Raw genomic sequence first — 15488 nt, forward strand, 5'->3', positions numbered from 1 at the left:
AATCATGAAAGGAAAAGATTATATGTTTATATCTCTTCCCCTGCAATAACAGAAATGCAATATTGGCCATATTAGAAGTAAAATGCACTGATACTATTAGAATAACCAATATTATTAATATAGTAATAATATACTAGAAATTCCACTGTCATACAGCCCACGACCAAAGTAATAATGGAAAAAAGAAAGGGTACTGTTGGTTGTTGAAAAAGTAGTTCTCAGCAGGAATTGACAGAGTATAATGTAAATGAGACTTGTTTGAGATGATATAAAATAAATTTGAGGGAGCACGACTCCAAAAAGGCGCAACTAACAATTTATTTTCGAGGTAAAGTTGGAGGTCATTTCGTGGTGGCCTATATCAATGACAGCTTTAGCCATGGTAAGACCTTGACTCTTGTGTATTGTCAAACCCCATGCTAGATCGAGAGGAATGCCTGTACGGCTAAGAGCGGCATAAAATAAATATTTCATATTATTTATTTAATAATTTATATTAATTTATATCATTAAATGTTTTACAATGCATAAAATAAATATTAAATCAAGCTGTAGACCTAACCTACTGTACGTAATTTAACTCAAAACAGCAATAATGAAATATGTTTATTATATCTCTGAAATGCAATATTAAAAGTAAAATATATTGTAATATACAGTTCGAAAGTTGGTTGTGTTGAATGCAGAACAGTTTTGACAACGATATGTAACAGAAATAAATATTAATAAAATAAATATTTAACTATCTCAAACTTATGTTTTACAATAATAAAACAAATATTAATTCAAGCTGTAGACCTAACCTACTGTACGTAATTTAACTAACAACAACAATAAAAAAATATGTTTATAATATCTCTGAAATGCAATATTAAAAGTTAAACGGCAAGCTGATGTGTAATATACAGTTTGAAAGTTGGTTGTGTTGTGAATGTTGAATGGTTTTGACAGCGATATGCAACAGAAAGCAAGCGTTGGCATTTACGCGTCTGGAAGTTTTATGCAAACTAGAGTGAAATAAAGAAATATTCTTGTCATAAAAGGGCATTGTAGTAACACCCTACCTTGTAGATAAGATGTAAAGAAATTGAAATGATAATCCTAGAAGTTCTAGATAATTTGAAAAACCTTCGGTAATTGGACAAAAACGTAGGCTGATAAACTGTGTACCACATTTTCGTACCTGTAAATCGGTCTACGCCTCAAACAGTCTCAAACAGTACACAAACCTTTTTGGCAATTAAACAATGCCATAGACTGGTGAAATGAGCACGTTTTTCTTGTGCTGAATTGCGCACTGCTAAATAGTTCTACTATCTGTCGCACGGCTTTATTGGCATTTCGTAGGTCGGTCGAAACTATTAATAAACCAAGCTGTTCAAGCGTTTTGTGGCGATTTTTGACAGAATTAATCTGTCTATTTATGTATAATCCGATCAGATGGGTTAGTTTTAGGAATTTGCGGTAACCTTTCAAAGGCTTGGTAACATATTTAAATAGGTTTATATGCGTTTTGCATCATTATTATACTTAAACGACTTTACTGAAAAATAGTTAAATTTGTTGATAGGATTTTGTAACAAGGGTTTGGTGACGGCCATTAATGGATAATTTTTCGGGAGTTGTGTGCACATGTGCATTCATCATAAATCTCCCAATCAATTGCTTCGCTTTTGTTTGGTCGTGGGAAAACCAATGCACAATTTTCTTTACATTTCAAAACGTCATAGCTAACCAAATTGAGAAGTTATGATATTTATATAGATTTTTAAAAAATCTGGACTACGTAGTCATTGTTCTGTAGCCATCCAAACTTATAATTTAATATTGTAATAATCTCATAATAATCGCTAAAAAAATAGCATCGCCATTTTCTTTACTAACACTGCGTTGGACATCAGTTAGAATACCAAGGTAATCAAAAGTGTCTAAAATCTAAAAAGTTTGAAATCGGCAAAAATGAAACGATTTCAGTACTCCTATGTTAATTGCAGAAACCTTCCGCAATTCGACAATGCTATAGACTGGTGAAAAGTGCACGTTTTTTTTGTGAAATGCGCACAACTTAATCGTTCTATTCTCTGTCGCTCGGCGTTTCAATTTACGATCTTGACTTTAATAATAGTAAGGCTTAGCAAATTTTAATAACGATTTTCGGCCAAATAAATCTGTTTATTTGTGTATAATCCGTTGTGATGGGTAAGTTTTAAGATACTTTCTACACTTTTCAAAGACTTGGTAATATATTTAAATAGGTTTGTATTTGTTTTGTATTGCTATTATACTTAAACAACTTTACAAAACGATGGTTAAATTTGTTGATGAGATTTTGAAACAAGGGTTTGCGACGTTGTGGATGAATAATTTTCGTAAGTTGTGTGCGCATGCATTTATAATAAATACTCTCAAACTTTGCTCCGCCCATTTGGTCATAGAAATAGACTCTTTAAAAGGACCTGGTAGAGTGTCATATCACCAAAAGCATTTTAATCATCTTTAATCAACTTTCCTGTCAAAACCAATGCTGCACTCACGCTGTCGACTCAAATCGGTACTTCTCTAGTACAAGCTTTATTTGACTTTCCTAATGTAGATAAGCTTAGGCTGCTTTTAGTATGATCTATATCATATTGAAGATAGAACTAGAGGTTAATAATGCTTTTCACAATTTATCTATTACTCAAATCAGTGTTCATTTTTTCACTGTCACTCATCATCCCCATAACCTTAATCTGAAGAACTTAAAAATAGTCACTGAAAGCTTCAAGCTAGTACAGACAGATTGGGTTTTCTCTTATCAAATAAAATGTTAACTCTTTTTGAATCACACTGAGTATTTTAGACAACAGAGTGCATTGGACATGCCCAGAGCTTCAGATTGTGTATTCCATGTTCTTGCAATTGATCAGAGCTTGACCATAGCACGAATTCCTGGAGGGAGGGTAATCTATCATGTAACAGTGGACTTTAAATTGACGCCGGGTAAGGGATCATGCCACATTGTATTTTTGTTCACATGTTTAATCTGATTGGTTAATCATTCATTGTATCTTTGATTTTGACTGCCAAGTGAATGATCAGGTGGTGTGCCGAGTTTTTTTCGTAAAAAAGATTTCAATCGCGGCAGTGCATTTTAATGAAATAAGAAATAACAGAATTAACTTCTATAACTATTTCCTGCTAGCTGTCTCACATAGTAGAGACTAGATGGTTCACCATAAACCTGTAAGCTTTTTGGTTAGACAATGCTCACTTGTCCATCACAATCTGGCAATTACTTTGAAGTTTAATTTTGAGTGGCTCCTGAAAATAGTGTATGATGCAAACATTTTTAAACAACCATTCAAAAAAATTAGCTATGAAATCTCTGCCATTATTATATAACAATAAAAGAAATACAAGGTTCTTAAAAAAGGTCATAACAACTAGCATGAAATGTGAAATCATAAGTTACCAAAAATTTAAAGCACATTGGCAGTAACGCAACCAAAAAGGAACGATGATAGTGAATGCAATTTCAAATCCATAGAAATAATAAAACGCAAAAAGAAGATGGGGTTCCACTAGAATATTTTCATAGACAATGATTTTACATGTACATATTTTAGGAATAAATTTACGATGATGACATGTTGAGTAAAACATAATTTCAAGATCGTAATCTCAAAATGGCCAGTTTTAAAACATCTCTAAATCTGAAAGCTAGAACGGAAACTGAAAACTGAAACAGAAAGTCAAAACTGAAACAAAAACTGAAATGCTGAATACATACATGAAACTCAAACTGAAACTGAAAACTAAATCAAAAATTTAGAGCTACAACCTAAGAATTTATCACAATCAACTGACAGCTGAAAAACACTGTGACCTAATGTAGCAAAAAGCTCTTAGTCATTGAATCAACTAAAATAATTTGTTTGATTATCATTGGTTGTGGTAACAGATCAAAGTACAACTATCAATTTCTACCTTTGCCCTTACATAGTACCAAAGAACATATATTTCTTTTTTTGTTTAGTTGAAACAAAAAGTGGTAATGTTCTCTAAATGGTGACTAGCATGATATATTATCTCCATAGTAAGTGCGAGTTGAGTAGAGAGGCCAGGGATAATGTTTTGTAGTCTCTGTTGATGTTGTAATGTTTATAGAAAAGCGGCTTTGCTTTAAAGTGTTAGTTTTACAACCCACAAGTAATGTGGTTATGATCTGAATAACATTTTTTCTTCTGTGACAGTCAACATGGATTGTCAACATAAACAGTCAAAAAAACTGGATTATTCAAGAACTAGGTTTTCTCAAATTCTTTATTTTCCAATAAAAATTCCAATGTTTTGTTCACCTTGCCAGAGCTTTGTTCTAAAAACAATATTTATCCGAACAAGTCTGTGGTTTGATTTTTTTCATATTCATGATACGCTAAAAGTTATAGGTTATGACATATTATATTGTAATAAAAAAAATACCGTATACTAAAGTAGTATAAACCACTAAACATGGATCAGCACATAGATACTACATAAAAAGAGAAGGAAAATTGTTAAATCTCATAAACGTGTTTTGAAATAATATCTATTAACAGTTCTCAAATAAAAAGCTAATGTTTGTTTGCAAACAATGCAGTTAATTATCACGTATTTATCAGGTTTACTAAAAATAAACAAACAAAAAGCTGTAAACACAAATATATTATAATACTTACTATATGATAAGTATGTGCAGTTTTAATAAAGAAACAAATGAACAAGGTTTAAAATTTTATTTTGGCACAATCGATAAAACTGCACACACTTAGTCCATGTTCACAACCTCAAACCCATCCAGCTTTTCATTTTTCATGTTGTCCACATGATCTTTGATTGCTTCCGCCGGATAATCTGAGAGACAAAGTTTCACATTTTAGCAAAACATGAAAAGAAAGGAAACGATTTCATGCATTGAAGATAACATTCACACTGTTCATGAGATAAGCAGAAAAACAAACAAGTTAGTCATTAAAATAAAACTATTAGAACCTACAATTATAGAAGTGACAGGATAAAACTTCCTCATGAGTATTTTTAGATACTGAAGTTGAAATAATTACTCAAGAGGGCCCTTGACTGCTTTTAACATACTTAATATTCTTTAATAATTTGATGCTAACTTTAATTAGTAATTTTTTTATTTGTGTACTAGAAATATAGGGTCGTATGTGTGTGATATCAGGAGTTGAACGCTAAAGGTGAGTCTATGCTATAAATGGATGTATAGAGAAGATGGATGACTGTTAAAAACAGATTTACAGCGAAGGTGAGTTTGTGCGAAAAATAGATAAACGCTGAATAAGTGTATGTTGTAAAGAAATATACCTTGAGTGTAAGTGTATGCTATAATTATATGCACACTGAAGGTGGGTGTATGTTATAATTAGATGTAAACTAAAGGTAATTTATTGTTAAAAGATTTGTACACAGAAATAAGTTACAAATGATAAATAGATGTACACTAAAGTAAGTATAAGTCATAAATAGATTCCCAATGAATGTAAATTTATTTTATAAATAAATGTACATTGAATATAAGTGTATGTTATATGTTGACGTTCACTAAAGGTAAGTGTATGTTATAAATTAATGCGCTCTGAGAATAAGTGCTTGTTATAAACATATATACATATAAGGTAAATTTATGTTAATAACAGATGCGCAAAGAAGGTATGTATATGCTATGAGTAAATGTACATTGAGCGTAACTGCATGTTATAAGTCGATGTTCACTAAAGGCAAGTGTGTGATATAAATAGATGTACAGTGAAAACAAGTTCTCGCTATTAGTAGATAAATGTATACCAAATTTAAGTGTTTGCTGCAAACAGCTGTACAATAATGAGAAGAGCATGTTAGAATTAGGAGCACGTTGAAGGTAAGTGTATGCTAGAAAATAACGTTGAAGCATGATGCTTTGCTTTACCTGCTGAAAAATGTGGATACAAACTGCAGGTTACTCCAAGTTCAACTTGAGCCACTAAAATATAACAAGATAGAAGCTTAAAAATCTTTGATTAAATACAAATTAATAGCATTTATAAAAAAAATTTCATTCAATTTAAATTAGTATAAGAAAAGCTTTCAGCTTCAGTTTGCTAGCAAATACAATATTATCTATACAAGTAAACTAGTTTTATTGTGTTCTCATTAAAAACGTTGCACCTGAGTTTTATAAAGACTAAAGAAATTCATAGAAGTTCTTATCTGTTCTGCCCTTTTGTTGGATAACTAAAATTCACACTCACAAATTTGTTACACATTGTCAATAGCTATGAACTACATGTTAAATCAGCCCTTATTTTGTTTTGTTTTATTCTTTGGTGTCAAATATGTAGAAAATTAGCTATAAAATTAGTTTCTTGAATGATATAAATTCTAAATTCAAACCACTTTATCGTTAAAAGTTAAAGATAAAAATCATTACAAATATGATCACACAACATACATTTTTTATCTTTTTATTTTCAGTGATATGCATCGATGATTACTCAAAATAGCCGTAAAGAATAAAAATGTTCAATTCAAAAATTATCAACAATGGATATGTAAACAGACAACCCGCCTTATGTTTATATTGAGCGTCTAGCTTGAGTAAAAGCAAAAATTAAACTATTATTACTTTCTATACATAATGTTTGAAGTTAAGTTCATGCAGATTTTAACATAAAGTTTCACAAACAATTAATACAAAAAAGTGTTAAACGGTAATAAAAAATGATCAACATATTATCAGATACTAACCCGGCCAAAAATCAAACAGCTAATATCTGTCAATCTCAAAATCAGAATTAAGCTTGATATAATTGATCTTCTACTTACAATCACTTGAACATACCAATATTCCTATATAGTCTGCCATGTAAGTTATGAAATGCAAGTGCTCCATACCTCAAAATACAAGTGCACCAACGTGCAAAGATTTGGTAATTGTATTGAATGTTTAGTTTGAGTGAAAGCCACAAATAAACTCTCATTAATATGTTTGCTGACTGTGTAAAATTAAGTTGATTAAATAACTAAACTAAAAAACAATAATCTCGTTACTTACTTGTTTTGTTAGATATTGGTTTTGTACGATGCTGAAAAAAAAGCTTGGGTCTCTTCCTCTGATATTGTAGACAAATGAAAGCTGAGACAATGGTAGAAGCCAGCAATAAAAATGCACAAAGTATCAGTGTAACCGATACCACCATCTTTGCTCTGATAAATACCATCATCTGAGTAGTTGAGGAGACCTCCTGGTTTACCCTGCTCATGCTAGGTTTTGACATAGGCTCAGTTGCAGTCACATCTTTAATGTTTTTTGTTTGACAGTAGCTGTTCTGGTAACCTAAAATATACACTACTTGGTTTTTTCTTGTCATGTTTTTCTGTTTTGATATTTTGCTATAGGGGAAGCCTTTTAAGAAAAGGAACCATCTCTCGTATGATGTTTAAAAAATAGCATAGTTTTGCGTTGGAAATCATAATTCAATGTGTGACCATAATACTATAAAATGTTAACATGAGCTTATATGGTAAAATCGGAATTTTCCTGCATGATTTGAATTTTGAGTCCTTACTAAAACCGGATGCAATGCTGATGGAACTGTCATTTTTTTAAAAATTCACAACTCAGAAGTCAAAAATTATTCTTATCAACTTTTAAATATTATCAACAACAGAACAATAAGAAAAAGTATGTCTAAATGAGTATAGTTTAAAAAGTGTGCGGCGATACAAACAGAACAATTAAAAAGTTATTTAAAGTAATGACCACAATGACTGGGAAGTTATTATAGTTTTACTAGAACATACAGCATCATGCTGATGTGGTGATGTGATACATTTTCCTATTTTTCAGTATTTTCAAGAAAACATTTAAATTCAAGGGCTAACAAACTTTTACTTGATTTCTTTTGCAAATTTATTTTCTCTATATAGCTATACACAATGATAACAAATTAACTTATCTCTTTTACGTTATTAGCTGTAAAGTCTTTTAATCTCCATATTTAGCCGACTAGAAAATCTTGTTAATTAGAATTTTTTGCTTATTTTGACAGTAAACCATTTACCTCTCCCATAATACTGATGCTGATACACTGCTTAAAACATCTGAGAGTGAGATGGAAATGGAGATCAAATCCAGAATGATTGTAGTTTCTACACAGCAAAGTGACACTACTGTTTTATATACTTACCTGGACAGTATGCACTACATCTCTGCTCGTCTATAGACTCTACTTCTACTCCATCACAGACCTCATTACAAGGTCTGTACTGTGCAAAGTGGATCAAGTAGTAACAGCCATCAGTCAGACTTCTGTCGGTCTGACAATCAAGGTAGGTGTACTCTGACTGCTTACCGCTGCACTGCCAGATAGTCTTTGCTTGAAATAACGCAAAGCTATCGTGTGGCAGTTGTGTGTGGAGAAGTAGAAGAAAACACAGCCTGTCAATACAACCAGTGCAGTCTGGATTATTTTTATTGACAGTTAGTAATTTACTTTTCAGTTCAAAAAACTGCATTATTTTTACTTATTTCATTCATAGAATGATAGACTTACATATCAACAGAAAAGCAGCCATTATATGATAAAGGTATTTGATCATTTCCTTGCTTTATGCACTTAACCATTGGTTTCGTGGTAAATAAAAAGATTTATTTCATGGTTTACAATAAAATTCTTTGCTTAAGTTGGTAAACAACTGTTTGTAAGCAGGCCAACACAGGCAGAACAAAATAAACTGACCCATCTGCTCACCACCGCTTATCACGACTTTTCTCTAATTTTTTTGCAACTGTTTAACATATTTTTAACTGAAGAAAAAAAATAAAAAATTGGAAACTCTATATTACATTATATGACAGTTAGGTAATCTACATAGGTCTGCTAATATGCTATTCGGTACATAAGATCAACTAGTTTATAGGATGACATATTTACCAAGCTAAAAGATTAATGAAGCCAATTTAATGGACTGATTTTAAATTTCTTGAAGTAGATGAGTATTGTTGTTTAATGATGAATAAAACAAAAAAAATTTTCAAGGTTTACTAGTAACATAATTTCTTTAAATTTTTACGAGTTACCAAGTATAAGCACAAAAGTCTATCAGCTAACACCTAAGGTCATCAATGATCAAAATCTTAACATCACTTCTCGGAGCAGGAGAGCTTCATCAATTATGCGAGCTTTTGTGAGTAAAGTTGAATAAACTTTTTAGTGTTTGCTAGCAGATAGTGTGCTACAGGTAACCCCGACCTTTTCCATTAGTTACAACAAAAAGAAACAAAACCAACCTGACCCCAATTGTTGTGGTCTCTACCTAAAAAAACACAAACTTCCTTTGGAGAATATGTCAATATCTAAAAAAACTGTTCATACGCCTTAGCAGATCAACCTGATGAAGTCAATAAACACTAACAAATATTGTATTATTACTGTGCTGAGAAATATTACATCATTTGCTTGTGGTCTCAAGGGTCATGATTTTTGCCCATCAACATAAAGTACTACTGTAAAATGTTTTATTGGCATACAGGTTCATTCGCATTACGTGTCTGTCATCAATTTATAGGCTGTACAAAGTATGTTGCTTGCTTTTTTGAAAAGTATTTCAAGCCTGAAGGCAGAGGCATGCAAAGATATGATCAAGATAAAAGCTGTTTTAGAATTCTACAGATTATAGAGTTAACACAGAAAATGTGTTTAATGACTTCTTCGATTAAAGTAACTACCTATCCCTTGTCTATTGTTCGTTAGGTGTAGTGCTTGTTGTGGAGCAGATAAAAACTAGTGCAAACCTGATTGAAGTTTTCAAGTTTAATTTTTGCCTTTAATCAATCGCTAATAGTCTTTAGCGTATAGTAGCATAACCAATTATCTGAGTGCAGCGAATTTCTCAAAAACTAAGTTAAATCAACATTCAACGAGTTTATGACGTTGAGCATAGTAACTCTGTTATTGCTCTAAACTGTCAACGATTTAGACATAGTACAAAGTCTACTAGATGAATAGATAAGTAAAATTGGTTTTAGAAGTTTATCATGAAAAAGCACTAGCCTATCAGTAATCTGCGGTGCTGGTTTAAATATAAGACACAGAAATTTAACGCGGAAATAAACCAACAGATAAGACTTGTCAAAGAAACTCACAAATCCAAACATCTAACCTGTAGTACAGATAGTTTGGTTTAAGATAGAAAGTTGCTTTAAGCAGAAATATTTTATACGAACGGGTTTCATCGAATAGTGGCTTATAAAACCAAAAGCTTTAACTTTTAGTATTTTAATTACGTACCTAGTAAGTGCCACAAAAGTGCAATGCTGTTTTGTAAGACAATGAGGGCTCCAATATTTTTTGTTTAGACAACAAGTTGTTTGCAAAAGAAAAGTGACTTCATTTTTCATTCATTTAAATTGAACATTGCGCAAATTCAGCAATAGTGTGGCGGTACCAAAGTTTATTTTAAAAACTCATTGAGAAGGTATTGCTTTTTAATGACTACACAAAACTATACGATTTCACCTTTTAAGCCACACGAACAACGAACTCACAAACGAGCAAATCTATTACACTATAGTACTTTTCAATATGACTGTAAAGCATGTGGGAATGTATACTAATTTCAGAATGTACAATGTATATTATAGTGTCACTAAAGGCGGTGAATATGTACCCAGTTTAAGCTGATATAGAGTAGTGATGGCATTGTATTATAGTGTAAATATATCCTTATTATTCACATGCATTATGAGCACCCTATTTATTCACCAGTCATTCTACTACAGTATAGTATCTGCAAGTATAAAATTAAAGTGGACTTATCTATTAGGATGATATGCAGAAGATACGGAGAAGTATGCTCAACTGGTAGAATAGGACAGAAGAAAAACTATACATACATGTCCATTACTATAATAAATGTGCATATGAACAGGTGTGACAGCCTACCTTTTTAGTGTCATCAGAGCAGATGTATTTGACTTGTTCCTGAGCAGAGTGGTGATAAGATTTTGGAAAGACTACAAACTGACGCGGACCTCTACTTTCAATGCTTTATTTTTATTAGTCCCTGGATACTGAGTGCAATGCTTTCTTTGATAAGCATAAGGAAGTCGTTTGAAGATAAACATGGTTTCATGCCAAAATGGCACTTGAAGTAAAAGTTTGTTTGATTTATAAATAGTCAACAGAGTAAGTTTAATATACCATAATGAAGGTATTTTTCATGCCTGATCAACTTGAGCCATATCAATGAGTATATAGCCATATATACGAATATATGGCTTTTAAAACCAAATAGAGGCTATTATAATCTAATAAACAGTTATATGTTTATGTAGGCATAAGGTTCTGTGATTTACCAGGGTAAAAATCAGTGTCCAGCTGTGTAGATTAACTATTAATACAGAACGTTGCATGAGACTTTCATACCGCAATTTAATTTTACTCAACTATACCATCATCCAAACCGTTCTGTTCAGCAACTGCACAATAACCTTAAATACGTTACCGTGTCCAAGTCATTAAGTAATGACTTGAACACGGTATTGTATTTTAACAAAAAATTCAGTGAAGTATCAAACCATTTTGCTTTTGTGAGTGTAACAACTGTAACCTATTCACTCGCACCTGTACAAGACTAACAACATCACTCATGGCAAGTATCCCAGCTTTAATCAAGTAATAGCTGACAGTTATTATTAATGTTAAAACTATTGTCTTAATTTAGGGATACAATAACAATCTTTAAAAACAGTGGTGCGTGGGAAACTTCTAGGCACCCTTTATAAACCTATTGAGCCGATTTGCTCAGTGGTATTGATCGAGTTACCTCAATCCTTTTCAATATTATGATAAGATCAACAGTTCCTGTTAAAATTATCCTGTTAGGCTTGTATATGTAATTTATTATACAGGCTACTAGTTGACTTATTATAGAGTTAGCCAAAGCATTACTTTCATTGTTTTACTGATAAATCTGCTGTTGCCTTTGAGTCATCTATTGCAGATGATGAGGCAATATCAGTGCATTGAAGTAGATCCTTAGAAAGCTAGCTAGTTGTTTAGCTGCAGTCTAAACGATCAGCAATCGGTAGTAGTTGTTTTTTTATTGAACTGTATTGGTACTTGGCTTATTGTATCAATTTAATGAAGAATCAATGAAGAGCGTATCGGCAGTTACTTGGCAACTTTTTTAATAATGTTACCATACGTAATCAAGATAATAGAGAATATCAGTTGACTTGTTATGCAGTTAGTTATAGGATTTACTTCCATTTTATGCATAGATATAATGAAGGAAAAAGTTATAGCAAAGGCTGCAAATAATAGTATCCACATATAAAACAGTTGCAAAATATTGAATTTCTTGTTCATTCCCTTGATGAAAATTTCTAGATATATTTAGGCAACAGTAAACCAATATTTAAAGCTAACTTGTTCTACCTGTCTTTATATCCCCAAAAAAAGTGATTATGAATGTATATGATTAAAAAACTTGTTGCCTTATCATCAAGAAAAATTAACATGGTCTTTGAATAATGGAACTTGGATAATTTTTTTGTATTATTTCCTTTTCCGCTAGTAGTGAAGATAACAAATATTAAAATGCCTATGAAATAAAAGTTTTTTGATCAGGCATGAGATAAAACAGTTTCATCAGCGGGGACTACACAAGTGACACATTACGGCAGTGTTGGTATGTCGCTATCTTACAATTCACCTGGCATTGTCTCCAAACGCAATCTCCATTTTCTATCAACTTCGAGAGAACCGTAAAAATGCAACAAAACAGTCATGATGCTCATTCCTCATACTGTCTATTTATGACAGAAAACTCATGATTTTAAATGTTGATGGTTAATTCTTAGGTTAGTTCATGCCTAGCAATAACGTACATGTAACAATGACAGCTTTGAGTGATAACGACTATAGTCAGTTATCACCCTTTAATTCTTTATACCCTTTTATCACCCAGGTGTCACCCTTCATAGCTAGCTATACATATCTAGCTAGATGTACATAGCTAGCTAGCTATGTATAGCTAGCTAGTTTTATAGAGCTATGTAGAGCTAGCTAGCTCATGCTTTATAGCTAGCTTCACATGGCTAGCTATAACGAGTGATATAATAATGATGATTGTTCAGTGAAGCATTTCAATGCAGTTTTGGATTAAAAAAGAAACACAAATACTGATACAATAACATATTATTAGTGAAGTATTGTTGGAATGTCATTGGTCGAAGATTTAATTCATTTGCAATTATACATGTAAGTACTTTTTGAGTCATGAAATTGCAGTTGTGTGGTGCAGGGTGTACTGTGACTAATAGAGAATCTTTTAAAAAAACTAACATACTAATGCTAGAAATTCGTTTGCTAAAAACTAATTATTGGTTGTTTCTATACCAATCCTGAAGCTGTGCAAGAAGGTATTTTGCACAAAATACAAGTGAATGTATTGCATTGACAAAGATATAAAAAGTTCAAAAACAAGTTGAAAGCTAATACTTGTTATACACAATAAAACTATATATTGATAATATAAAATAAAGACAATCGTTTGTTTCTAACACAGATATTGTGTCTTGCATGGCAGCAGTCAAGCAATCTGAGTAAAACATAAAAGAACTAAAAAAGTATATTGTAACTATGGAATAGTTTTAGCATTCTACAGAAAAAATATTTGGATCAGAAATACAAAAAGCATGAGCTCTTTCAAGTTGGAAAATCTCTGGTTTTTATGGATTAACAGCTTGGACATCAGATCTTCAATAGCTTTAGAAACTGCCTTGTTTATAGCTCTATCATTTATGCAGGTTCATGTCAGGTAAACCTTCCTATCGAGTTATATTTTTCACTTTGGCAGTAGACCACAATATACATGTACTTTACACATGTAAGTAACACTGATGTAAACTCAAACATGAAAAAAACACATGCAAGCACATCAGTTGTACATAAATTGCATATTAAAGGCAGGTATAAAGAATGGAAAGCAATGAAAATTTTATAAATTTTCTAACAAAAACCCAAATGTTTTTTTTAGTATATCCCATCTCTTGATCTCTTATGCTCTATTACAGATGGCATGACAAGAGCGATCCTGGTCAGTATGTGTTATAAAGTACGAGCCGTTATCTATCTGAGAACTCAGAACCGTGTATGTCAATTGCTGTGTTTTTTATTCAAGTATTGTATTTTCCGAGGAACATGTTGGAATGAGTAGCAATAAAACAAACCTCAAAAGGAAATACCTATGAAAGAAATTTATGTTAGACTTATCAGAGTAAATCTAAAGGCTAATGTATACAAAATGTCCAAATCTCAAATCACAAAGTATTTAAAAAACATTGGGCTATGTTTGTAGTTTTGTGCTAGATTTTTTTACTCTAAAGTTTAGTCTACACAAAGTTTTAGTAGATTTTGTCAAAACTATGGTTTTTTTCAGCTGCAATTGTGTTTGCTGAATTTCTGAATGCTTAAGACCAAAATTGTTAGAACTGACAGTTTGTGAAAAACCCAACACAATTTGTTGGAGGTTCAACTTTAAGTAATAATTTCTTTGACAGCTAATGAGCCTCCAAGTCTTATGTTTCTACAATGACAGCAGTCAAGCACTGGTCAGTGTGACTGCTTATTGAGGTTCAATACTAGCAAATAATTTTATCACTGAACTTTCTATATTCTTAACCATTTTTTCTATATTACTTGCAAAACATTTAATTGTTGTTTAAATAATGCATAGGTGTTTAATAGTTTAGTTTATCATTCAATTGCTTCCCTCATTCTAGAAAGAAAAAGCAATTAAATAAAAATGAATACATTCAAGATGGTATCTGAACTACTTCTATCAACCACATTACAACCTATGCTTGTAAAGCCACATTTTATGTGGCATCCTTGTGACACTAGACACTGCAGATCTGGCTCATTTTAGCTAAACATTGTTTACACTTGATAATTGCAATACTCTTTAACCTTAATGTACATCTAAACTTCAGTCTCTATCAACAGAGTTATTTTATAGACTTAGAACTTGACAGCTTCCGCAATGAAATGGAATAATGTCATTTTATCATAAGCGCTACTCAAGCAATTACATCATTCTTTGATCTGTGTTAAACATGGCCATAAGTGAGCTTCAACAACATACCTATAGAAACATTCTTTCTTTTTTTTCAATGCTTTGTAAATGCAGCTTAATGTCTGATAAGCTCATTCAGTTTGCTTAAAGATTAAACATAATAGCACAATATAAGTGCTTCAGTCGCAATAATATTGATGGAGGGACTCTATAGCTAACTTTTATATGTGACGCCCCCAGCTACAATGATACGTGCTTATGATGGTCTATTATTGCTAAATGAATTTGTGAGAGGAAATCAGCTGTGATTTTAAGTATGAGGGCGCTTTAGAGCTGTGTGAGCAAAATCAAGTGTGATGCTATGTATGGTGGTGCTTTATAGC

The sequence above is a fragment of the Watersipora subatra genome, chromosome 5 (genome assembly GCF_963576615.1).
Source record: "Watersipora subatra chromosome 5, tzWatSuba1.1, whole genome shotgun sequence".
Lineage (NCBI taxonomy): Eukaryota > Metazoa > Bryozoa > Gymnolaemata > Cheilostomatida > Watersiporidae > Watersipora > Watersipora subatra.